This window comes from Buteo buteo, chromosome 4 (genome assembly GCF_964188355.1).
Source record: "Buteo buteo chromosome 4, bButBut1.hap1.1, whole genome shotgun sequence".
NCBI classification, from domain to species: Eukaryota; Metazoa; Chordata; class Aves; order Accipitriformes; family Accipitridae; genus Buteo; species Buteo buteo.
The window spans coordinates 45205721-45231640 of record NC_134174.1 but is presented as its reverse complement, the minus strand read 5'-3'; the positions used below and the strand labels follow the sequence as shown (position 1 = coordinate 45231640).

Sequence of the window (25920 nt, the reverse complement as noted above, 5' to 3'; positions counted from 1 at the left end):
CGGAAATGTTAGAGAGAAGAATTACTGCTGCTCCATGTATATGAAGACAATTAACTTCTGCTCACTGACTAAAGTCACAACTTCAGTATCTCTCTCAAAGGCTAAATTTCCTCTCCTCCATGCTCCCTACCCAAACCTCCTGCACTTTCCCACTCCCCACCAACTCCCGGAACTATTCCATGCTGTCCCCCAGATCAATGGCAAGCAGAGAAAAATTTAGCTCAATTGCTGTTAAGCGTCACTTAAGAGGCAAGTACATCAACTGTGTCCTCGTGCTAGCAGGTAGTTACAGTGAGATTTCAGTGACATTTTCCTAAAGCATCAGTCCTAACTACCCTCGCATGATGCAAATTGTAGTTCTGCTCAGTATCTTTTCGTGGTGACTGTCTCCAAAGAGCCCTGGAAATAAAGGGGGAAATGCTGGTTGTTGCTACCAGTTAAGAGACAGCCTCTACTGCTGCACATTGTTAAGTACAGCCTCCCCTTCCCAGACAGCTTTCCCAGCCACGAAGACTGGGATAATCATGTAGGTCTCTCTATAACATTCCCTGTGCTGGCGATGATATACAATAAGGCCTTTCTAACACTACCATTACATGATCTCTGTATTCACTACTCAATGTATTTTAATCATTGTAGTGAGAGCAGAGGCACAGCTGCAGAATTATACAACACCAGATCAGAGGTTTTCCACCAGATCAGCAGACTATTTCTGAGGGGTCCAAGGAATAGTTACCAAGAAAATCAAGCCAATCATCAGTAGCTTTAATTCACTGTCAAGGTGTCAATATCTTTATTAGACATTTTTTGTAGATCTGTGAACTCAAACAGATTCTAGAAGTAACTTTTGTTATGGTAATGCCCAGGAAAACAAAAGCAAACTCAAAATGTCTAGTCATGACTCAGAAAAAAGTCTCTCTTCTGTCACTGGCTGAAATCATGTCCCCACTGCAGCATTTCTGGACCAGCCTGTATCTTTCGTCTACTTCCAATACTCATAATCTGGAAAACCCATCTGAAAACCAGAACCAACTATTTGGAGAGAGGGGCCTTTCAGAGTCTCTATACCCAAAGTAAGAATGGTGGTTGTTACAGAAATATTAATAGTATTTGCAGTATTTCCTCCTTACCAGGGTCATAGTGTGTAATGGCATAATTTCCAAGACGTTGGCTAGACTGAAACCTCTTGCTGTGCTTTGTATCAGTAGCTTAAAAGGGTATATATGGTCTCAAGGTAAATATGTTTTAAGTAAGTGGCCTTAGTTTGTAAATAAACCAATCTTAAGTTAAATTAAAAATGAGCAAAATCTCACTGTCCAAGCAAATCTGCTAACCGACCTGTATTGAAATCCTGGCTTCATACTCCAAAAGACACTCGACAATCCTCTCTGATATCTCTCATTCATTGGGCTATACTACAAGGTGTTTACTTGGACCTTTACAATGACTTTAAATGGCTAGGCAAAACACATTTTTCACGACCTGCCACATCAAAAGGACATATACTTTTCTGTTACACGTTTTTCAAAATACCTCAGGTTTAGGATGCTATTTACACTGATTGCACTTAAGAAACAGACGGGACCTAAATGGTTCTGAACTACCAAGACATAGCAAGACATATGTTTGTTTAGTTTACATTCTTTGAAAAATTTTCTTGATCAAGGCTTATTTGTAAGCCACCATGGCACAATAGCATTAATAGTGCTATCCCTAAACAATTCTTAACCTTCAGACAGAAACACATAACAAATCTAGCGTGGTTTACAGGAATGTGCCAAACAAGAATTTCTCACCCAGTTCTTCAGTCTCACACACACACCAGTCTCCTCTATGCACCGATCTTGTCCCCCAGTGCTCTGCCCACTGTTTCACTGATTCACTTTACCACATTTTACAGATAGAGACAACACACAGAATATGGTGTAGCCAGACCCATAAATCTTGAAACTCTCACTGGAGCCAGTGAAGACCAAACATGTTTACGTGTAAATTTCACTGGGAAAATACTAGGAAAGATCGGTCACTATTGAGGTATTTTAGTACTGCACTAACCTGAAAAAAGTTATATTTGAGCTCCTCCATCCTTCCTCACCCAAATATTGATAAAGAACCTAGATTACCTTAGCTCTTCTCAAGAAGATACTTGGACACAAAGCAGATTTTCTGGGGATCACCAACTGAGGAAGGAAAACTTCTCATCCTCTTTAGCAGCCACAGAAGGGATAGGAAAAGATTTAAGGATGCATTTAACCCAGCCAGTATCTATTAACAGAGAAACAGCTTCCTGTCCTGAATTTTCCCTTTTACTGAGGTTAACAGACATCCACTCCATAGCACAAGGAAGACTACAATCAAACCCTACAATTAAACTACAAATAAACTTCTTAGCATAACAAACCATGTGAACACTGCCAGAACTGAGGCAGGGATGGGGGCTGAGAAAGGAGATGAACCTGCAGACTTGTGCAGGTAAAACCTGTTCAGCTCCAATAAGCTCATTTTATTTGCACAGATTTTGGTAAATTTCTAGCTGGCTTGAATGTTTATGTTGTCACTGGTGAAATCTACCCTACCTGAAATTCAGTGGAAGACAACTATGTCATATTATCCTTTTTTTTTGGCCTGCCACTGAAAAAGAAAAGAGTGGTTCTTGAGAAGTTCTACATGTAGTTGATGTTGGGATTAAGGGGGTGGGTGGGGAACCCCAAACAAAAACCAATAAAACGTTTGCATTCCTAAAAACATACCTCTGTCTCTTACACCAGGACACAATCCACCCTGTTGGGAATTAAGTGCCTATCTGCGGGATGACAAGAATTTCTGGGGCCAGAATAAGCATATGTGGGAAAACCCTTTTCTTCCTCTTCAGTGAAACAAAGCGGCTTTCTTGTAGCTACCAGTTATATCACTAAAACTTGTGAGACATGACAGCGTATAGAGCAAGCAACGTTTCATCTGTCCAACTAAGGAGCTGGAGGTGTCAGGACGCTGAGAGCACCATGAGCCCTTAACAGCACAGACCAGTCTCACGTGGGACCTCCACCCACGCCCTCTGCCTATGGTCCAGCATCCCCATTTAAGCTCAGGCCTGGGCCTTTGCTCTTTGCAGGAACTTTGCTGTAGGTGTACCCATCTGCAACCCTGCCTCTGGCCCTGTCTCCTAGATTGACTTAAGGCTGTAGGTAGCTTGTCTCCTGGAAAGACCTCTTGTATGTACAATGAAGCTTGCAGCCAGTCCTGTCTTTGGCCCTGTCTCCTGGGTGGACTTTGTACCCATGCTGTAGCTTTGTCTCCAGCCCCGTCTTTTAAACTCCTGGATGGAGCCTCATTGCTCCATCTTGCCTGGGACTGTCAACAGACCCTGTTACTAGCACCCGGCTCTGCCTGTCATGCTCAGACCCTGTGGGACTGCGCCCCATGGGTGAGGGCACTGCCTGCACTGGGGCCACCCTCGCCTCCTGGCTTGCCTCAGCTCCTGGCCCTTGCTGGGCCCTGACAAGAGGCTGGTGCATAGTGGTTGCAGGAATAGATTCAAAAATCAATGGAAACAATATTCATCTCTTGTAACTGTTGACTGGACAGGTCATTTCTGGGAAGCCCTCCAAGTTGTCCATAATCACAACCTAAGTTGATTTCCAAGCCTTTCAGCATGGTTTTAGTACAGCCCTTGGCAGTTTGGCAAGGGCCTTGGAGCAACAGCTTTAATGCCAGATACAGTAAATACAATCTCGGAGACTAACAGAGTTTTGTAACATATAAGCCCATGAATCATTTTGTGGAAGAAGGTGAAAGAAAGGAAGAACATGTGTTTGCATTTACAAGAGAAAACTTAATGGTAATGTGCTATTTTTCCTCTTCCATGTTAAAGCAGAAAAAAAAGCTCTTGATGTATTGAACACAGCATTCCCCAGCCATAAAATTGTATTCATTTAAAATGCACAGTGAGAAGGGTGAAAATGGCCAGAGTTAAGCCATTCAATTGACAAATAGATGATAGATTCAGAAGAGAGGAACGTGCCCATGCCAGAGCATTCTAAGTCATGCCCTTCTGCTTTGTAATTAATTTTTTGCCTCTGTTTAGCTGTGCTCACATTTCTTACCTCACAGAAGATCTCCAAAGCCCACTTGGGAATAAAGTAAGCTTATATGGAGGAAAGGATATTGAGGTTAGTAGGTGTTGCTATGCAGGTTGCTAGACTTACATAGTCTTTACACTTAGTAGTGCCTACAATCTGAGACAGTTATTTCATTTTTGCATTCAACTTTAATACTCAACAGGCTCATCTTCAGCAACAGCCAATCCTTAAAAATGATGTGAATTATAACCGGCAAAGATCCACCACTAACTTCCCAGTTCTCTTGAACTTCAGTCCAATACGCTAATTAAAATGTTTAAGACCAAATCCTGTCCAAGCACTAGAATTCATCTCTGTTGCGTAAATGTGGCATGACGTCCTGAAGACACACCATTTTAGTAAACCAGCATACTTCTGGAGACGCTTCAATGACAGGACCTCACTGATATGGTTAGATCAATTCCACCAGTTTCAGAGGAACTGGTTACTATAGCCGGCCCCAGGCAAGGAGATGAAGAACTGGTGACTGCAAAGAAACACCTGGTAGACAAGTCCTTATTAGAACCAACTGACAGAACAAAATAGACAGAGTTAGGAACCAGAAAAAGATAAAACATAACGGAAGAGAAAAGGAGTTATTTGTCCCTCTACTTCTGCTACAACTGAAAAGAGTTGAGATATCTCACAGGAAAATAAAGGTTTCAAGAAAAGTAAGCTGCAGGCATTTTGTGGCTCGCTCTGTTCGTTTTTCTGTAATTTAACTGTGGGATATTATTGGCACAGGCATCTCATTGCAGGAAACATTAAAACATTATTAACCAATAAGTAAGTATTGCCAAGGATGAACTAATTATGGGTTAGCACCAGGAAAGCCCAAAGTCCACTTTTAAATTAGTAACTATAACTTACAGTTTCCAAACACTCTACTTTCATGTACATTGAAATGAGTTCTGCATGGCCTACCTGACTATGTATTCTACTGCATGGTCTCCTTTCCATCTGCTATCATTTCTACATTTTTGCTATCTTTCCCCATTTCCTAGCCTTTATGTCAATGAAATCAAAGGTCCAGTGGTGACTTACTGTGGCTGTACCTGAAATCAAACATTCTTCTCCCTTTGCTGTTCTAGCCATGATGTCACATAAATAGGCATTAGTAGAATATATTATTATATTAATATTTTCACTCTCTCACTTATAATTATTTATCAATTTCTCGTATGAATATTAGACCAAGTGTCTCTGGAATTACACAACTATTCAAACTGGACAGAATGCTAACGTAGCCATTACACTCATTCTACTCCATCACAAATATTTGTTTAATGTATTCTGTTTCTACTCTTTTGTGTTTGCAAAAGTAGCCTGGCTTTGATTGCCACTCTACTCCTCACAACAATATATTGCAAGTAGAAAAACCTTTATCACATTTCAAGTTATTTTTGCTCCTTTACTAGTCTCTGAAAGTTACACCTCCAAAATTGACAACAAAAAGTTTACAGGAGAGAAGATTTACTATTTGAATCACACTAGAAGAAGGAGCTGTCAAAACAGGGGCACACCAGCTAGATAGGTTCTACCTCTTTTCCAACCCTCCAAAATCCTTTTATCTGACCAATGCCTGAGGACCCTTGTCTATGTGTCTCCAGGAAACTCAGGGTTATGGTTGAGAGAAGAAAGCACAGAGCTGCAGTGTGAATGGGGCTGGGAAGGGGCTGCCAAAAGAAAGTGCGAGCTGCATGGAGACTGGCCCTGGAAGAAATCTTTCATTTGGGCAACAGTATCAGACTCATCTATGGTTTTCCAGAAAAATTAAGGTTAAAGTTCAGTTTCCAGTTGACAGTCAGAGGAAGTTTAGAGCTGTAGCATGAGTAGGGCTCGGAGAGTCCTCATTTTAGCATGTCCACCTTTCCTCACCACCTGAATTTTTGTACACTAGAACTCAGCATTAAGTACTAGCTCCCGCAATTTCCTTTTTATAAACCCAGTCTACTTGCATAAGGAATGGACCGTTCCACCGTCTCTTTTTTGCTCTCTGATTTTCTGCATAGCTGAAGCCATAATGGTCTGTTTGTATAAAGCAATCTGAGATATCCGTATAACTGAGAACACTCTTCAGGCATGAAAAAGTATTTCAAGCAGACTTGTCCAGCACACACACAAACCCAAATCATATCTGTTCTTTCCAAGCAAAGAATCTAGGAACCTTTCAGTGGAGGCAAGACTTAACCCCATCATCCCTCCTCTAATGCACTGACTGTAGGAACTTCCACTCTTAAGATGGGATTAGCCTTTTTGCAAGTACTGCAGCACCTGAAATCCATAAATGTCAGAGGAGCCTGAATCTCTGCAAGTTTTGCATCAGGCACCTTGACAGGACCAGTGCTTTTTCTGCTACATTAAAGTGCAGTATTCAAACATATGTCCTAAATAAACTCCACAAGAATTACCTTCCCTCTCTATTCATCCAGACAGAACTGAGGGAAAAAAATTAGAAGCCCTTTCCTTCAGCACAGAATTTGGACCAACCAAATATTTCTATTTTTAATTACATTTATGATATTCCCTGTGGGTATAAGTCATGAATGCAGTCCTACTATGCTGGGAGCAACGTAAATATAGTCATTCCCAAAGGGATCTTACAGCTGTTATGCACAGGTCAGAGATTCTGTGAAATGCAAAATCTGAAACTTTAAAAGCTTTTTAGTCCACATCCTTCCCATTTCTTTTCAAAGGCAGAGTTAATGGATACTTAATATTGCCCCCAATTTTGCCCACAAGGTATGGAAGTAGTAACTCCATTTAAATAAAGTAATATTTAGCAATAAGCAACCACCTGGTCCTATCTCTCTCAGGAACTGGATCAGAAATTCCATTCTGATCCAAATTAACTCATCTGCCACTTCGTGCTGACAACTGTGCAACTGAAGACAAGATACATGGAACTGTCTCCTCTGCAAATCATTCTAAGGGGAGGAAGGAGTGCAACTTCACACTGCAGCATACAAGTCTAGCCGCCTCCTCCTCCTCCTATCTGATTCCTTGCCTCTTATTTTGACATGAGACCACTCAAACGGACTTAAGTAAGCTCTTCCCCATACAAATCTGGAGGTGTCAGCCCATAAAAATGCAAAAGATTCTGCACTTACCTCTGATCACAGTCTGGTGAAGGAAAAGTACTCATCAGCTGCTTCTCTCAGGAACAACGTTCTGTTTTAAAATAAATAAAAAAGAAACAAGACTTCAAACAGTGCTTCTCTGTCTCTTCCCTAATGTTAGCCTTCATCAGCGTTCATAAACATTTACTTAGCAGGAGCACCTTCGCTCTCCAGAACCAAGGTAATGATTACATTACACTAGCCATGGCATGAGGACAGAACGAGGCCATGACAACAGCCTTGCTGGCACCAACTAGACTACGATGTAGGCTTGCACTGCAGCAGGCTCAATTGTGCAAGAGTGAGGAAGAGTGGGGCGAGATGAGAAGTTACAAGTGCAGGGCGAAAAAAAACCCCAATCAACAAACCAGGACCCTGGATTTACAGGTAAACCACAAAGAACAAAGAAAGTTCACAGAACAAGCAAATGCAGTACGAGCTGAGAGAACTGGACATGCCAGCGTAGTCCTAATGGGATTTCTCACATCTGTTCATGAATATCGTTACCTTTGAAACAGTCAACAAAGCAAACCATAAGACCCTACCTTCTTTAGTCCTGGCCGCAGCTAAATCAGTTCAGTAAAACTTCAGTGGTGTGACAAAGTCTGTGTAGTCTATTGCCAAAGCCTTTTAAAGAGTCAGAACGATTAGGTATACTGCAAAACAAAACCAAACCACCGAAGGAGGGAGTTACACCCTTCCTCCACCCCTCTACCTGGCTAGAGATCACACAGATGAAAGTACTTTGTGAAGCTAACTGAAGCTCAGGAAGCTTCTGTGCGTGTACACACCAAGACACACACTCACAGAGCAGCTTGCCAGTGAGAGCGTCTCAGCAGAGTCACCAAAACCCCGAGGGAAGACACAGATTAGAACAGGGTTGGGGCTAAAAGGCTAATTTTACTGTACCTGTTGGACAGCCTCTAAAGGCAGCTCTTCCACATCAGCTGGGTTTCAGATACACAAGTACTCTCCTGTAGCTTTCCAGCTCACACAGACCTTGATTCAGCAAAAACTCTGACCTTTGAGTTCCAATAATCTTTAATACATCTACAGCCAGTTAGTAAACAAATAAGAACCACACTTGTGCTGCCTGTAAATATAACCAAGCGCGCCCAGCTCTCTGCCTTCCTCACAAATTTACAAGAGCAAAATTTTCTCTTTTCCTTTTTCCTGGTTAGATAAAGATTAGTTCAGGAAAAGAGCACATGCCCTTCCTCAGTACACAACTTTCCTCTTTTATTTTGATCCATAATTCTTATGTTTCTTCACTGAACAGTTTGAGAAGGCAGAACGAGAAGCCTTGCATGCCTGGCCTCCACAGATCCCAACACACCAGGGTAAACATCAGAGCAGCCAGATTCAACAGCAAAACAACTAAACTACAAAAGGGATGAATGTTTGATGTCACTATAAAAGGAACAGACACCTAAAGAAATGTTTTTCACGGAACTGTGACAATCCAGTGAAACTCACTGATAAAAATCAAATTATGAGGTTAATTATTAGTAGAATTTATATGATGGCAGCAGATAAGACTCTCACATGTCCACTGCCCCCATGGTAGTCATTAAGACCCACACAAGCAGATACACCAACATCCAACTAGTGGCATTTAATATAAGTTTCCCATAGGGGTTAGCCGTCCCCTGGTGTTTCACTGCAAAATATCTTGCACTTTCTGATGCGAACTATTACCAAAGTGGTGACTTGGATCAAGACGGAGTATCACTCCGGTCTAGTTGGTTTTACTTTCCAGAATACAGCAGACTCAGAAAAAAGTAAAAGGATCAACAGATCACAAATGCAGGGGAGACACTCAGAGAGGAACATGAATTACAAATAATTTTCTCGTTAGCTTTTAAAAATGCAACTTGCTCACACTTAGAGAAGCTCAGAAACAGTTCTATCAATGATGTAAAGAGACTCCTGCTCTTTGCAGTTCCACAGTTCTCCTTTAAGGCATGTCACAACTGATAGAAGTAGAAACCCAACAGGGCAGGGTAAGAGGGGAGGCAGAATTTTAACACTAGTTGAATGGGGTAACAAGGAATTTAAACTCAACGCAATAATTGATAAGTAGCCAGTGACAAAACACAAAGAACAGAGTGATATTATCAAGCAGATACATTTTTCCATCAGTAGAATATGACTGGAATTGGCCAAATCTGAATTCACTGCAAGATTTATTTTGAAGAACCTTCAACAAAAGGAGTGGTTTAAAGCAACACTAAAGGGATGACACTGCTGTCACTTCCACAGAAAGCTAAGTGAGGTGGCAAAAACCTTGCCTAACAATTTCCCATTTCCCTCCTCCATAGATACTCATCTGCCTACATTGTCCTTGAGAAGCAAACAGATTTCTATGTTTGGAAAACCCTCAGCAGGAAGCGCACGTTACCACCATTATCAACAGCTGCTAAACACCACCTCCCAAACGCTAACAGAGAAGGCAACACCACATTTCATCTCTAGGCATCAAAGCACTTAACTAATGAAAATGAAGAAAGCTCAGGAGCCTGTGTGCCGGCCACGCAGGCTCCTGCAGGAGCTCCCGTTAGTCAGGGTGTGTGCTGTATGGAGATTTAATAAGCAATGACATTTGTATTCCTGACACTTTTATTTCTTTAAACACCAGCCACACTGGAAGTTTCACTTTACTTTTTACTCCAGAAAAAGAGCCAAACCTGAGTGTAACAGATGCTGTCTGGAATGCCCAGGGCACATACAAGAGCATGTGTGTGGTCCCCTTCACCGTTACAAGATAAAACAGCTTTCAGGAAAATGGGAAGGGTGCTTAGTTTTCCTAAGCATGAAAACCTTAATATTTACAATAATCAAATACAACAGAGTCCACTTAGAACAGTATTCACACGGGAGCCCAAACAAGTAGAAATATTTTCCCATGAAGATCTTATCCTCAGTCTGGGCAAACAATCCATGTCACACTGGACAGGCAACAGTTTTACTCTATATGTCTCTGTAGTAATTACACCAAAGAAACATGGCAGTCAGTTTAAAAATAATAACAACAACTTTAAAAGCCCAAATCAGAAGCACAGTGAAAATATATAATCATAAAGCATACACTGGGAAAACACAGAAGGTAGTTTGATACAGTCAAAATTTGAAAAGATTTACAGGGACATGAACAGAAAGCCCTGCTTAGTAAATGGTGGAGATTTTTAGTTAATTTCTGTGAAAGAATAAAATAAAAACAAAATAAAATAAAATAAAACCACAGGCACCTGAGGTTTGCATTTCTTCCTGGATAACAAATACTTTATAACATCACTGAAAGAGTTGTGTAGCTTTAAAGTTCAAAGCTACACAAAGACAACAGAGAGCAAAAACAGGGGTGACTTTTAATGGGTACGGGGAGGAAGGATGGATGGACTGCAGCAATAAAACAGGAAAAAAGGGGAAAAGGTACATAGAGAAGGGGGAGAGAAAAGGTGTAGAGCTATGTGGGAAAGAGTGAAACCAAGGAACAATTATCAGAAAAAGTCACTGTCAGAAACTGCAAATGCTCAAGAAAGAAGCACTATGGAGAAAACCACATTCCCTGTCAGGATCTCCAAGGAAATGAAAGAAATGGAAACTAAGCAGCAAGGATATACTTGAAATAGTTAATCAAGGATATTTGCCATCAAAACAGATTACCTTAACACATATAGCTCCTTTATGGCTCATTCATGTGCATCCAGCAGAACTGGTTTGAGAAGTGAAATGCTTTCTGAGACCCAGTGAAGCTCTTAAGTGAATTTCTATTTCTGATAAGAGAAAGCAGTCTTATTTTCAAATTTCTAGAAGTGATCTCTTAAATTCCTCCCCTCCCTCTGGTATGATGGGTTGCCTGCAATGTAATTCACCAGAGAAGCTTTCACAACAGAAGAAGGCGGCAGAACCATCTGAGGAAGGAGAAGCATCAGTTCAATAATGGCTTAGCATGGTTCATCATTTAGCCCATGCCCTACTTCAGATTTTGCATGTCCTTATGTGGCATCCCCTCGTCTGCACACAACAAAGGAAAGGATTCCTCCCTATAAGCCTATTCATGGCATGGAGTGTACGTGGCCCAGACCCGATCTGCCATCAGCATGACTCTGCTTGCCTGCAACCGTGCTGCTCTGAAATGCCCATGAACCTGACTGCTCCAGCAGTCCAGTTTTCAGAAAGGCCAATGCAAGCAGTGAAGTGTTAAAACTGTAATGCTATCTGCCTTTGCCTCTGTCCTTTTCTCTTCTGCTATTAGCTAGCTGTATGTCTCCCAACAAGCAAAAAACCAAACCAATTGCCATCAAGGCCAATGGGGAAAAAGGTATCAATAACAACCTTCTTCCCAGTGCTGCAGCCTAGCAGCTAAAATCATGCCATCTTTATGAGAAGAGAAGAAATTCATAAAAAAAGGGGGAATGACTACAACTAAAATATTAGGAAAAGATCTCTCCTTGTTCTCTTTTGCTTTCTGCTCTCATCACGCAGGTAAGAAGGAAACAGCTTTCTCAGCTGATGAACTTCCATTGCTACAGTTCTCTCACCCCCCCCCTTGTTTCTGACTGTTTCTCAATGAGCAAAGAATGGTCTTGAAGGAGGAAAAATTATGATTTATGTATCAGACAGATATATCTTTAAAGACTGTCAGTTCCATCCTGCCACAGAGCCAACGACTCCTGACAGCAATGCTGTAATTAAATTGATAGCATTGAGCATTCTCTGAATTACTGGGTTAAAGTAGCAGAGCACTGTATTTAAACCTTTCACCCCATTCAGATCATATAAACAATTCTGCTCATGACTTGTTTAGGCTACTCCTCCCCAAAGCATTCAAAATTAAGAGCACTCAAAAGAACTAAAGACACCTAGTTCGGTACTAGTCTTTCCCTGGTCCTAATAAACCATGGCTCACACAGACAAAGCAATGCCTTATCTCCCCTAGACCAGTCATAAAGCACTCATTATCTTAAGAAAAATAGCATTTTAAAAAAAAGCAAACAAATAACCAGATTAATGAAAGGCAATCATGTTAGTTTCCAGACAGCCTGAAAACACCTAGGAGCCCAAATCCCACAGGAATGAATTTAATGTCAACAGAAAGCTATGTAAAGGCTTTGTGCCTAAATGGTGACCGCCAATTTACAGTGAAGTTGACAGCTACCATGGAGAATTTCAAGTGGAAGAGGGTCATTTATTTCTCTCACTTTATTCCTCCATTAAATAAAGCAAATTAAGTCAGCAGCCTGCTGACTTTAAGTCCATGTAATTCCTTCTCTACATTTTTCATTTATCATTGTCAATATTTGATCTGGACAGCGTTGCCTCTTCAGGTTCCTTAAGCTTACTTTTATCTCTGTCCTTTATCATAAAGCAAAGTGCACTCTGCGTTGCAGAGGAGATTCCTCCAATATCTAAGGTGATGTGGGGGGGAAAAATAAAGTATAAACAGCTCCTCACTTAACCTCACTAATGTGCCTACAATGTTATGAAATGGCAATTCCAAGTTATGATACAACCCTACCAAGGAGCTAATTAAAACTAAATTTAACATTGTTCATTTTTTATAAAGGGAAAAACCAATAAAGCCAATAATCTGTACCCAAATAAAAGATATAAAACACGTTTGATATGACTGTACAGACACACTGCAATAAAGAAAATGGCGTTTTGCCCATAATTCAGCTCTAATGTGCTGTTTAAACAGCTTTCCTTGTATGCACTTTGAGGTTCATAGCAGCAACTTCCAAGATGCCCAGTAGGTGGCCATAGCACAGCTGGCTGTACAGAAAAGATACATAATGAGAAGAGATACTCCATTCAATAAACCAAATAAAAATTACAGATATAGGGCTTCCTGGAAGCAAACGCACATAGCTGAATGAAATCCAAATCTGGAAGAATAAATATGATATCTTGAAACCAAATTGTGAAAGAATAAGACTTGTTAGCAGATTGGCTGTATCTGCAGCTGTTTAATTAGGTGCATTTTGCCTTTTTCAGAAGGTGAGAGGAAGGAAATTTGCATACATGGAAACAGAGAAAACAGGTAAAAATAAGTCATGCTTTCAGGGGGATGAGGGGAAAGAAGACATCAAAACTTCTTACTCAATTACCTTTCGTGTGTTTAGCCAATGTTCAGCCCCAAATCCAGCTTAGTCAATGCTTAGAAACAGACATGCATCTTCAGGATTTTTCCCGCACTTTGAGGTGCGACAGCTTCCTTTCTCCTTCCACACAGTTTTCTCAAGCTCTGCTCCTCACTGCTGCTACTTTCCAAAATGCTTCTATACCCAGCCACTGATGGCGAAGGCTGCAGGTGCAGTCAGCTGGTGAGTAACGCACAAATGTTGAACAGACTGTTGCCTCCTCCCTGGGGGCTCCCAATTGCCACTGAGGTTGACTATATAAATGCTCAAATTGTCACCAAACTTTCCCACAAATGGAAATAGATACCTGATACACCCACAGAAGTCTCCACTACCATATGAGCTTGTTTGGAAGAATACTTAAATGCACTATTTTAACTGCCTACCATCCCTCTTCCTTTATGTTTTCTGGGATGCAGAGGTAAAACAACCTGGTACAGACATCCATGTTAAAAGAAAATAAATGATGCAGCTGCTTGATCCTATTGTTCATTATGCCTGGAAAAAAATCTTTGCATGAACCAGTAATTCTCTTTCTCCTTATTTTCCATGAGACAACGCTACAGATTGTGGCTACTGAGAGAGTAGTGCCAGAACAAAGTGAAGAGAGGAGTATCAATTCTTTCAATGCTACAGGTTCAAGAACTTGGCCACATCTTTTCACTTGGTCTTTTGAAGTCAACAATCTGACTGTGGTTGAATTGTCAGGAAGAATAGCATCTGAAAAAGGTACACATGATCAACCAACCTGAGTTCAAGGAACACCATAAATGCTTTGAGATTAGTAGTCAAAAAAGCCTGCATATTCTCTAGGACACTGGGTTACGATCAGGGAGAATTTTCAGTACTTACAGATTGACTCATGGAAGTGCAACTAAAGCAGCTCTGTGTGGCATTGTTTGAGAGTCATTGACCCAGAAAGGCACTAAAGCAAAGCTGTACATAACACTCCCAATGCAGGCACTCAGCTCTGTGCTCTGCAGCTGGAAGGAAAACACTGCACAGAGCTCCACAATTTCATAATTCACATAAACAGCTAAGGGAGCTTTTGTGCTTGCAATGCAATGAAAATTTCTACTTCCCTTCTTAATTTCTTTTCATACCTCAAGTTAAAAGCTCTCTGCTGTCTTATTCTACCCTTTCACAGTGATTCTGAGTCAATCGGTGATTAAATTCCCTGTGTTTTCATGCAAACATCTGACTTTCCTGGCTTCACTGGAACATCAGTGAAGGCCCCCCTCCCACTCCTCTCTCATCCCAAGAGATTGAGGCATACAGAAAATTGCCTGAGCATCATTTCAGAATAAGGCCACACTTGTGTTTTTAGAAGAGGCATCCAGCCAGCTGGAGGTTTCTTTATGGCTTCACTAAGTGCAAAGCCTTTTAGACTAGTAGACTGAGCCAAAACCTTGACCTACCATGCCCTCGTGGGACCAACAATATTCTTCCACTACTTGAGAGAGAAAATACATGAACTGTCAGTTTAAAAAGCATGCAACATGGCAATTGAATATTATCACTGTAGGATACTATCAAACAGTGTTTCAGTAGATGAAACACAGCAGGATCCAGTGTGCAGGACAAATTTTTTTTAAGACTTTCAATCAACTCTTCTCCATTTTAAGACAGGTAGAAAAAAATTATGCAAAAGCAGAAGCTTCGGTTTGAGTTTTAGACCACATTTACCTGTCAGCGTGAGAATCTGATCTAACACTTGTCACAACCATCAGAAATATTTCCACAAAATTCAACAAGCACAGGGTCAGGATTTAAATTTATGTTGTGCCAGTATTTGTACATATATTTACATATATAAACACCATACTGTACAGTATTATAATTATTTTTTTTGGCATGGAACTCTCTAAGCATTATACATGAATCACAGCAAAGGGTTGGGTTTTCTCCTTTGGGACCCAACCATAACCCATTCTTATCTCTGTAATAACATAGATTTTCATCTCATTAATCTTCTCCCCTCCTCAGTACAAAAAGAGAATTTGCAAAGTGGATGACTAACCAAACCCCTTTCAGTTAAGGCTCCTGCTTAGGTGTTTTGACACTCCTAAGCTATATTTTTCTAGTCATTTTTTGAAAACGCATGTTCCTTTTGTTTCAACAGATTTACAATAGAGTCAGAGACAATGCCCCATCTGAGTTACCTCATAAATCATCAAAAATGTCAGGGGAAACTACCTTTTTTATCTTAGCAGTGCAAACAGAAATTGCCCTTGTCCAGCTTTATTTATCAGACCATCTTGCTGTGCCCTTGTCCAGCCTTATTTACCAGACCATCTTGCTGGTGAACTGCGTAACCCTCACACTGTATCCTAAACACATCCAAGCTCCTGTGGACCTAGGCAGTTGCAGATTATAGGGCTTTGCATGGGAAACACTTCTTTCTTATACCTTCCCTTCAGCTTAACTACCAGTCCAACCTGAACAGTATAAAACCAGACAAAAGGGAAATAATTTCCCAAATACCAATACTCAATCCACTTTGTACTTCTCATTGCCATTTTCTCTAGGCAAAGGCTCTGCCATCTCACCCTCACCCAGACACAAGTCTGACTCAACTGTCAAAAGAAAAACAGAGCTGTTTATAAACACAATAGCATTTAAGTCTTGTGTCAACAGAATCATAGCAAAGCTCTCCCTAAAACAGGCTTCCGATTTACAGGACAGCAAAACTGAGGAACAGAGCACAAACTTGGACACTTACCATGTCAGCAGCAGAAGCAGGAATGTGAGTTTGCAGAACAGTGTTCACAGGCTCCTAACCATTGCCTTTTTGCCTCTGGAGCACTATCTTCTGCCTGCCCAGAGCACCCCCCTGATTTTTTGCCTCACATGGAGCACAGGCCAGACTGCGCTCTCTGAGGTTGCTGGCATGGCCAGGGTTGGGACTGTGCCACTCTCAAAGTTGTGTCTTCCAGGTGTCATCCTTTGTCACCACAAATATTAAATACCCAACATTCAATACAGGCCACCTTCAAGTGTTTATCAATGAGAAAAGGCAGTCATTTGATGCAAAACCAATTTCCCACTAAAAATCACGATTCCTTCCTTTTTTCCTAGCACCTTCTTGTCAATTCCAGCTCACCCTCAGTTATATATTTTACCTACCAAAGAATGTCCCACACCGCACCACAAAGTTAAGGAAAACATTTTTTCAGCAACAAGAAGACTGATACCTTCTTACCAAGCAGAACAAGAACAGTTCTTTTAAGAAAATCAGATTTTACAGGTTATCAGAGCCATCTCTTCCCTGTTTCAGTGGTGGCTGGATGACTGTTTTCTGTCCCTTTTGCTGCCTTTCTTGTCTATCTCAGCTGGACTCAAGCTAATAAGTTTCTCATTAATGAAATGACTATGCCAAGGTACTGGCAGATGGTCCTATGTTCCAAGCACATCCTCCCATTCCCTCCCTCCCAAAAGTCCTAATCTATACACAATGTAATCGTCACAAAAGCATATGCTCCCTGACAGAAAGCTTCCCTTCCATTACCTCTGTACTCTAGGGGATTGCCCCCGAAAACTCAATGACACAAAGCAACTCCATTCCTACTCAAGTCTCAGTTTCCTACATGCCTGAAAACATATTCACCAGGTCCTGGCCAAAGTGCCTGTACAAGGCTTAAAATCCATGCTACTCTCTCCATAGTACTGTCCATATCCTAGTCCATTACTAAGCAAAATGTACATAAACATATATATGCATATTAAAAAAAATATAAAGTAATATATACCTCATATCTTACATGTAATACTTTGCCACTGTTTTATTTACAGGTCCCTGTAACAGCACATGAGCCTTTCTCTTAGATGAAAAACCATATAGTATAATTTATTACATTGGTTACTAGTAAATCTTGTGCAACACTTCCATTTAAATGCTGAGTCAGTCACTAATTTGGCATCTCACGTATCTTAAAATAATCTGTTTCATCTGCTGGCTCCCTCTCCCCCATCAATTTAATCAGATTATTGTGATTGATGAATTCATTAATATGGTTGTCATATCCTGAGAGCATAGCAACTTCTACAGAGAAAGTTTAAGGAAGGAAGAACAAATATCTCCCTTTTGCACACACAGATAGATATGGGCAAAGGAATAGCTAAATGCTATCAGTTTCCCAGCTGTAGGAAGGGCTGCACAAACATTATGTCTAGACCCTTAGGATCACTTTGGCTGGCTTTGCTGGAGCTCCTCAGAGAAGGGTCAGGGTATGGTGGGCAGAGACAGGACACCATAATGTGAAAGGTTGTTTTAGCTCTCCAAATTGACTCTGAACCTTCTGAAAAATCACTACTTTCCAGAGGAAGAGAAAATTTTATTGTCAGGTCTTCTCTGCATTTAAACCCAACAGTACTAAACAGATTTTCCCGACTGCAGATAGGGAAAAACACCAACAGAAAGTAGAAGAGCTTCCCTTTAATCTTTGCCACCTCCTTTTTTTTTTCACTTCAAGTTGAAAGTCTTCAAAGCAAGACCTTTTCTCACACTGCGTGACACCTTAAATCACTCCTGACTATTGTAGGGAATAACTTAAGCTTAGTAACTCTGAAACTATCTGCCTTACAAAACGTGAAAGAGTTAAAAAGCATACTCATTTCTAGACTGAAACAAAACCCAACAGGTCAAATACAGGCAATGGTGGAGAAGAAATGGCAAGAAATATTATTTAGCCAGCAATAAAAATAACATAATTATGCTTCTGTAGCTTTTGTCATCCAAAAATAAAGAAGCCAAAGCACTCCGACAGCACACCTTCCCAATCCTCCCAAGCAGTAAAGGAAAGGAAAATAGAAGGAACTTGGCACTTACCGGGAAAAACAGTAACTACAGAAAAGCATGCAACAGCACTGCTCAAGTACCCAGGAACTGTGACTGCCTGAGGAGGATGATATAAATGACCTCCACCTGTGCTTCCTAGTTGGCTGAAACTGTATTCACAAGTGAGACAACTCTGACTTGAGCTGTAGCTTTATATCTTTCTAAAAACATCATAAACCAGATGAAAGACATATTACCTAAAAACATGGTAAGACACCAAATTCCTAGGGAGAAAAGCCAGTCTCTACCTTTTGCTGCCCGCCAGAGCAACATCCAAGATGACACTGAGCATTTGAGGATCAAAAAGGCTCTCGGTGAGCATCTGTCAAGTGGAGAATTTGGATGAGGATTACTTTGGGAGGATGGCCAGCCTGGTAAACAGCAGCAAGCAAACAAGAAAGGCTACTTGTTGGAGGCAGAAATGCACAATAGGCTTCCAGAAAGTAAACACACCATACGTAATTAAAGCAATTTATTACAGTTATGTGGCTTTGCACATTTGGAAGCGCATTTCCCCCTTTTTAGTCTCCGAGTGGTGTGCTTATTCATGTAAACCGAAAGGAAATATGTAAACAGTTTAGAAAATGTAAGAAGAAAGTGTGAGAACGGAACATTTGATATGGTATTATCTTGCAAATGCCTCCAGATTCCTCTCTGGTCACTGTGTGGGCAGCACATTCCCAGGACAGAGCGGGGTGGGCGGGAGAAAGGGGACTATAAAGCTATTCATGAACTGCATTTTGTCTTTTCCTGCTGAGGTTCATTAGCGACCTACTGGAGCACTTGGGAGGAGGGAGGGCTGGCTCTGGCAGGAAGCGCACGCACAAGGAGCCCCCAATGCGCTGGAGGAGGCCATGCCAAGGGAGCACGGCCCTCTCGCCGACTCCCTGCCCACACAGGGCCTTTTAATTGCTCTGCTCGGGCTGCCAGGCTGCTTTGCAATCTCTCATTTGGATGTACCATATGCAATCATTCAAAAGGAAAGTTAATCTGTCATAATGAAGTTCTTACAAACCAGGCAGCCCTGTAAAATACATCGTCTTGATCGCTTAGACTTTCCCTGACCCCACTGAAGCTCAGAGACGTAGGCAACAGCTCCCTGAGACAGATGAGCCGAAGAGGACAGCAGAGAACCCGCGCTCACTGCTATGCTGAGAAACAAGGCCTAGGGGCACCCAATGCCAGCAAAATGAAGTGTACACATACTGCATCATACACCTAGCTGCTGTAAAAACAGGAACTGTCCTGCGTCTCCCTGCTACAGCAAACGTCAGGAAATGCCCCATCACACAGCACGTTAATTTTGACAACTGAAGATCCTGGTAGAAATAGAAACTCAGACCTCCAGCTTACTAGGAGAGGACTCTACCCAGGATTTTTCTCTCCACCATCCTCTGCCAGCAGATCCTCCTGTCCCCCATTCACCAGTACCCTTTGTAGCACAGGGCAGCTCTATAACCAAGGCAATGTGAGAAAGCAAGGTCTGCCTGGAGGTCTGAAGACAGAGATAGATTTTGAAGCTGTGGTATGGAAATAATGTGCAATTGCTGACAAGTGGATGATTAGCCCTCAGTACATAACAGATAGCTACTGGTGTGGGCTGGCTGTGGACAGAATAGCACTGAGTAGTGCCCACAAGGTAGGGGCTAAAGGAAAAGGGTGGGGCTAAACACAGCTGGAGAATCTGGATAACTGGTTTATCTGCGTAGCCCATTGTTACTCCAGGTATTCCTCACAGCAGAAGGATGTCGAAATGACAGTGCTGTGATATAGCCCTGGCCCCTTAAAAAATGTTCTCCCTGTGAGAGGCATCGAGATGCATTCATACACGGTAGCCTCTAAAAGTGGTAAAAAAAGAGTGTTTGGGGTCTTCCGAGTTCAGGGTTAATTTCTGTCCCATTTTTAGACCAGTAACATCTGGGGCTCAAAAGGCTGATGCAGGATGAAGAATGGTGTAAAAGAGAGAAAATTACTCTGCCATGTAAAAAGAGAATGACATAACAAGAAAAACTGAAATGCAGTAGAATGACAGAAGTCACTAGACTGTGATTACAGTGGGCTATAAAGCAGAGTATATCACATTAATGAGGTAGAAGATTTGTCATATGTAGAGGATTATATAGAGTCTAACAAAAACATTCTCTATTAAGAGAAAAACATAATCCAATTCGTATGGAAACAACTTTCGTATTATACACATCATGGTACAAAATGCAGAACACAAATTCAGGAAAAAGGGCACGTAACACTGACATAAAGCAAACTCTTAATAATATCTGATAAAATCGTAACACTGGTGAACAGAATATATGTTTGATTAGTTCAAATAAATATAACAGTAGGAAAATATTTTAAAGATTCGAAATAGCAAATGCTGTACTCTAAAGAAGCAGAAATGGTGGCACAGTGTGTTTTTGATTAATAAACCTGACTTCCATAGCTTGCATATGAGTTGAAATGAAGGATTTGGGTTTTTGTGCTGCATTCACAGAGCATCCAAAACAGCTGGCACCTGACCTGTGATGAGGACTTTATGCACTTTGGCAATGCAAACAAACTGTAATTCAAACAATAATTTCATTCATATGCATTCCCCTCAGAAGAATCGAATTAAGAAGAAACATGATGATACATTATATTTAAGCAAAGTACTAAACAGTAAAAATTATAACCACTCATACTTTTTTTGAACAGGGTCATAAACAAATTGCTAACTCAAAAAAGGGGGAAAAACTAGACACCTTCATGAAGGCATACTGTGTGCTCAATCAGTAGTGACAGTAAAAAATGCAGTAAAAATGCAAATTAAGTTCTATTAAGATGTATAAGGAATTAAAAGGTGAGTAGTACAAGAACTAACATGTGCTTGCCACTGTGAAACACTGTTCAGTTGTCACCGCTTTATCCTAAAACAACAGAAAAACACTGAAGTAACGGATTGAAACTCTAATTGAAAAAAATAGTCTGTTGGTTTTCTTCTCTTTTTCGTCTTTAAGTCTGACAGGAGGTTTAAGAGGCACATGAAAAAAATCCAAAACAATCAAGAGGAGAGACTGGACAGATTAAGAACTATTAATTTGGTTTCCTAATAAAAGAACAAGGGAATATATAATGAAACTCAAGGGCAAAAATCTGGGTAATTTGAGATTATATAGTTTCACATCATACACAATTATCCAGCAGTGCTTACTATGGCATTAACAGTGATGTTAATAAAATTATGAAACATTAACATTTATAGTAAGCATATTTGAATTAATAACAATAAACATCGATCACAAAGCATAGAAACACTCCTGTTTCAAGGCAAAACATAACAATAAACATCTAGGAAAAGTGTAATATAATAATCTTCTACAGATTTTATTTTTTTTTCTTAAACGGAGCTACTGTTGATAAGGGAAGCACTTCGAACCTTGACGGACAGATGCTCTGATCCACTATGGGCAATGGAGAAGACATACCAGTAGCAGTTTCTTCTGCAGGAAAAACATGTTATAAATTATATCACTGTAGCTACAGTGATAAAAAGTCTTATGAAGTGTGCCACACAAATGCAGAACTAAGAAGAGCTTATAGTTTAAGGTTAAGAAAAGAGACAACAGAGAGATTTATAGGCAAAGCTGCAACAGAGGGTAAGACAACAGTAATCAACAAAACTGGTCTAACCTTTTTAAAATCAAGGGGGTTTTGTAGGTATTTTAAACATTTCTAGAGACCTTCCTAAATGAGGGGCAAAATGAGAGAATGATAGTTGGACAATTTATGAAGTGCAAAATGGAAGCTGTTATCATTGACCTGAGATAAAAGAAGCTATATATTGCCACAAAAAAGAAGACATATTACTTAGTATTTTGACAAGATCTTATGCTTGCTGGTATATAAACAGATGCCTTCATTTCAGGATCCCTTTCATTCCAAGAACCCATATCAGTGACAGTAACCACCACCAACAGCATCACCACTGCCTCCCACTGTTGGTCCTGTGGCAAGTATGGGGAGACAGAAAAGAGAATTTCTCCTATGTGACATGTGCTGATTTTGGCTGGGATAAGAGTTAATTTTCTTCATAGTAGCTAGTATGGGGCTATGTTTTGGATTTGTGCTGAAACCAGTGTTGATAATACAGAGATGTTTTCATTATTGCTGAGCAGTGCTTACACAGAGTCAAGGCCTTTTCTACTCCTCACTCCATCCCACCAGCGAGTAGGCTTGGAGTGCACAAAAAGTTGGGAAGGGACACAGCTGGGACAACTGACCCCAACTGAACAAAGGGATATTCCAGACCATACAATGTCATACTCAGCATATAAAGCTGGGGGAAGAAGGAGGAAGGGGGGAACGTTCAGAGTGATGGCATTTGTCTTCCCAAGTAACCATTACGTGTGGTGGAGCCCTGCTTTCCTGGAGATGGCTGAACACCTGCCTGCTGATGGGAAGTAGTGAATGAATTCCTTGTTTTGCCTTGCTTGTGCTTTACCTATTAAACTGTCTTTACCTCAACCCACGAGTTTTCTCACTTTTACTCTTCTGATTCTCTCCCCCATCCCAACAGGGGGGAAATGAGCGAGCGGCTGTGTAGTGTTTAGTTAAACCATGACCCATGTGTTGTTTACCAGTACTGTGGGTGGCTGGTGTCAGGCAGGAACAGCTTTAAAAAACAAAAAACCCTAAAATACCACCAGCAAGAAAAGAAACACTAACCCTGTGTTCTCATGTTTTCACTTTTACAACTGTTTCAGCTTCAAAAGGAGACAGTGATCTTGCAGATAGTTTGTTACACCTCTTCTGGCTACTTTCTCACCAGCAATGACTCAGTCAGTACAATGCCTTGTGGTCTCAGGGTCCATCAGGGGCTGGCAGCTCCAGAAGAAAAAGAGCAGGAAACCCCAGGGCACTTACAGGGTGCAGTCCCACCATGTCTGAACATGGTAGGCAGAGCTGTATGCTGGTGACAAGGTCCATTGACAGTCCCAAGCAAGGAGAGTGATGAAACAGGTCCAAGGGCCACCCAGTGGTCCAGTTAGGAGCAAAAGGAGCTGGAGCCTAGGGACAGGGCAAGACAGAAGACACCCTATCTACAACATAAGTTCATGGTCCAGGAAGCAAGGCTAGAGACAGGCACACCTACCACACCACTCAGGCCAGGACTTAAGGCCCAGGCTTGAGCTTGAGGGCAGTCCCTGGACCCCTGGGGAAACAGTGCACAGGTAGAGGTCCTGAATGAAGCTTCGCAGGGCATTGGTGCCCTCAGGGCTGATGGTTACCTGGTTTCTGCAACCTCTGAGTGCAAGGAAGGGCTGTGTGCATCTGAAGGAACAGACAGATTATGTGCCAAAAATGTGGTATCAAGGGTGGTTTATATTCACACATTCTACTGTCCCCACGGGAATATACACAAAATTACAGATCTCTGAAAGCACTTCTCCCCATGGGAATATACACAAAATTAGATATTTGAGAGCAGTTTTCCTACTAATTATGTAAACACATTCCTGTCAAACGCGGGGGAGGGGATACTTTTTTCCTCACTTCAGCTGCACTGGAGTGCTCTCTTGTAATTGCTCTTTCAACCCATACTGGCCTCTTTATACCAGTGCAATCTCCACTCAACCTTATCTTTAAAGGTCTGAAACAGCGTTATGCCTCCAGCCATCACCATCCCAAGCGTTCTAAACACTCTTGACAATACAGGCAATACAACTGCATGCCCTTCTTCAAAGTTCTGCTATCACCTCTCACACCCTCTTCAAACAAAGATCAGGGAAGGGGAGCCTCACCTGCAAGAGAAGGCAATCCTGGAAGTTAGAAGGAAGAATAGTGAGGAGGTGTGATGTGAGCAGCGAACAGCAAACCTAAATAGAAGATAAAATCTTCTGGACCAATTCCTTCCACATAAGCAGCACTGGGCTTGTCTACACCGATACTCTTTAAAATTTCCTCTGTTTCACTGCTGCCAGTGCCTGCAGGGGTTGTAGCGTGAAGTGCTGCTCTGTACCAGTTTCCCAGGCACAGCCATTATGCCTATATGCCGATTCCAATGGGAGATACCCATTTCCCTCTTGCCTTGGATTTCCTTGCTTTAAAACACTTGACAAGCATGGTTCAAAATTTAAAACCATAAATACACGCTTCTCTGCATGCTGGAGGAAAAATCCAAGCCCAAGAGTTGCATTTCACATGTTCAATTAGGCCATGAAGAAAAGTACTATGGATAAAGAAAAATAACAGCCTTCTGCGATTTGTTGGGGTTTTGCCACATAAAAGTGCCATAATTACTAAATTTTCGATTAAAAATCATACTCCTAAATTTTCTGGTTTTTGTCAACTAGCTTAAAAAACGTAAAAGTACACAAAGTTGTTATCAATGCTCAGCCAACAGTTACAACACACTGACCTCTACCTTAACTCAACATGGCTCTAACTTCAAAGCCTGCTTAAAACTATTTAAATACCAACATTATTAAGCATAGCAGGCATGCCGAATACTCAAACGGAGTCAGCATGCTTTATGCAAAACCCAGTCTCTGCAGTTCCTCCCCCTTATTTCCCACGCTAAGCTTACCTGCTCTCCAGAGCAGGACTTACCTGTCACACTTCTGACAGAGAGGAGTGGTGTTTCCCTGCTCTCTCATCCTTAGACTACTGCTTTTTATTTCCCCATCTCTTCCCCTTTTTACTAACTGCAATGGAGGCTAAGCACATAGCTTCTTTGTTTCAAGTCACAGGCTTGCACCCTTAGCCCAGTGGCTCCGCAGGCGCCTTCACAATTGCTGGTGGGGGGAACTGAAGGCTGGACTGAAATCCAAGCATGGCTCTCCTGCTGTACACCTGGTGGAGGTGAACGGAGACCCCCGCTACCACTAACTGAGCTGGGAGGGCTCAGTGGGGTTCATGCCTGACTGCACCTGTTCATGCTGTTTTAGAGGCTGTAACACCACAGAGGTTTTTTTAAAATAAGCAGCTTACAAGGAATCTGAAAGTATTTCCTACAGAAGGACAAAACAATACAGGAATTTTTGCAATCGTTCACAAAATTAACTGTGGACAGAGCTATTGTAACAGGCTCTGTGTCATGAGATGACAGGCAAGCGGTGGAAAAGCCTGAAATGCTAGAGCCCTTCAACAAAGACTTTCTGGAACTTCCAGCTTCTTTTTTACTGTATTCAGTTACTGATTGTACATCTTAATTGACACTGAAGCAAAAACACCACATCAGGAAAATTATCTGCCATCAGCAATAGTTATAAGGAAATGCTGTAGTTGAACCAATGTCCAGAAGGGTTTAACTGCTTAACTATCAAATGCTTAGCATACTTTAAAAGTAAGGCAAAGCTTCCATCACAGTTTCTCAATCATCACTCAAAGGCTGCTATTAGTAACATTTGGATCTCAAGAACATGTATTGCTGATATCTGCCAGCAAAAGAAATGTTTAGTAGCCTGAAAAATGTCCAAGGGGTAAAATTGCAACAGCACATTTAAGATGCAGTTATGCGGCTGCACAATCAAGAGCATAATCCCAGAGGAACAATCTTCACAAGAATGACTTTTTTTTTTTTTTTTTTTTTAAAACTCTTCTCCTTTCTGTCTCTCAAGGGTCCTGGGTGTGGTTATGATACCCAGACTGGTACTAATCACTGTGGTTTATGTATCATTTTCCTCCTGGTCCTCATTGCTGTGGCCCAAACACTTTTAGTCTCT

The 25920-nt window shown here is 41.3% G+C and overlaps 1 protein-coding gene across 9 annotated transcripts in view; it reads right to left on the bottom strand.

Annotated features, from left to right (window-relative positions):
- The window catches only part of NDST2 (N-deacetylase and N-sulfotransferase 2), a 136875-nt gene that overhangs the window by 46881 nt on the left and 64074 nt on the right, over positions 1–25920 (bottom strand). For 7 of the 9 annotated variants that reach the window (XM_075025749.1, XM_075025743.1, XM_075025740.1 and 4 more), the window contains one exon: positions 7229–7289. The exons of 1 other annotated variant lie outside the window; for it this stretch is intronic. The gene's annotated coding sequence lies outside the window, so the exon portion shown is untranslated. Of the gene's footprint in view, positions 1–7228; positions 7290–18414; positions 18434–25920 lie in introns of those variants that run through there. One more of the 9 variants, XM_075025745.1, reaches the window with a different exon arrangement.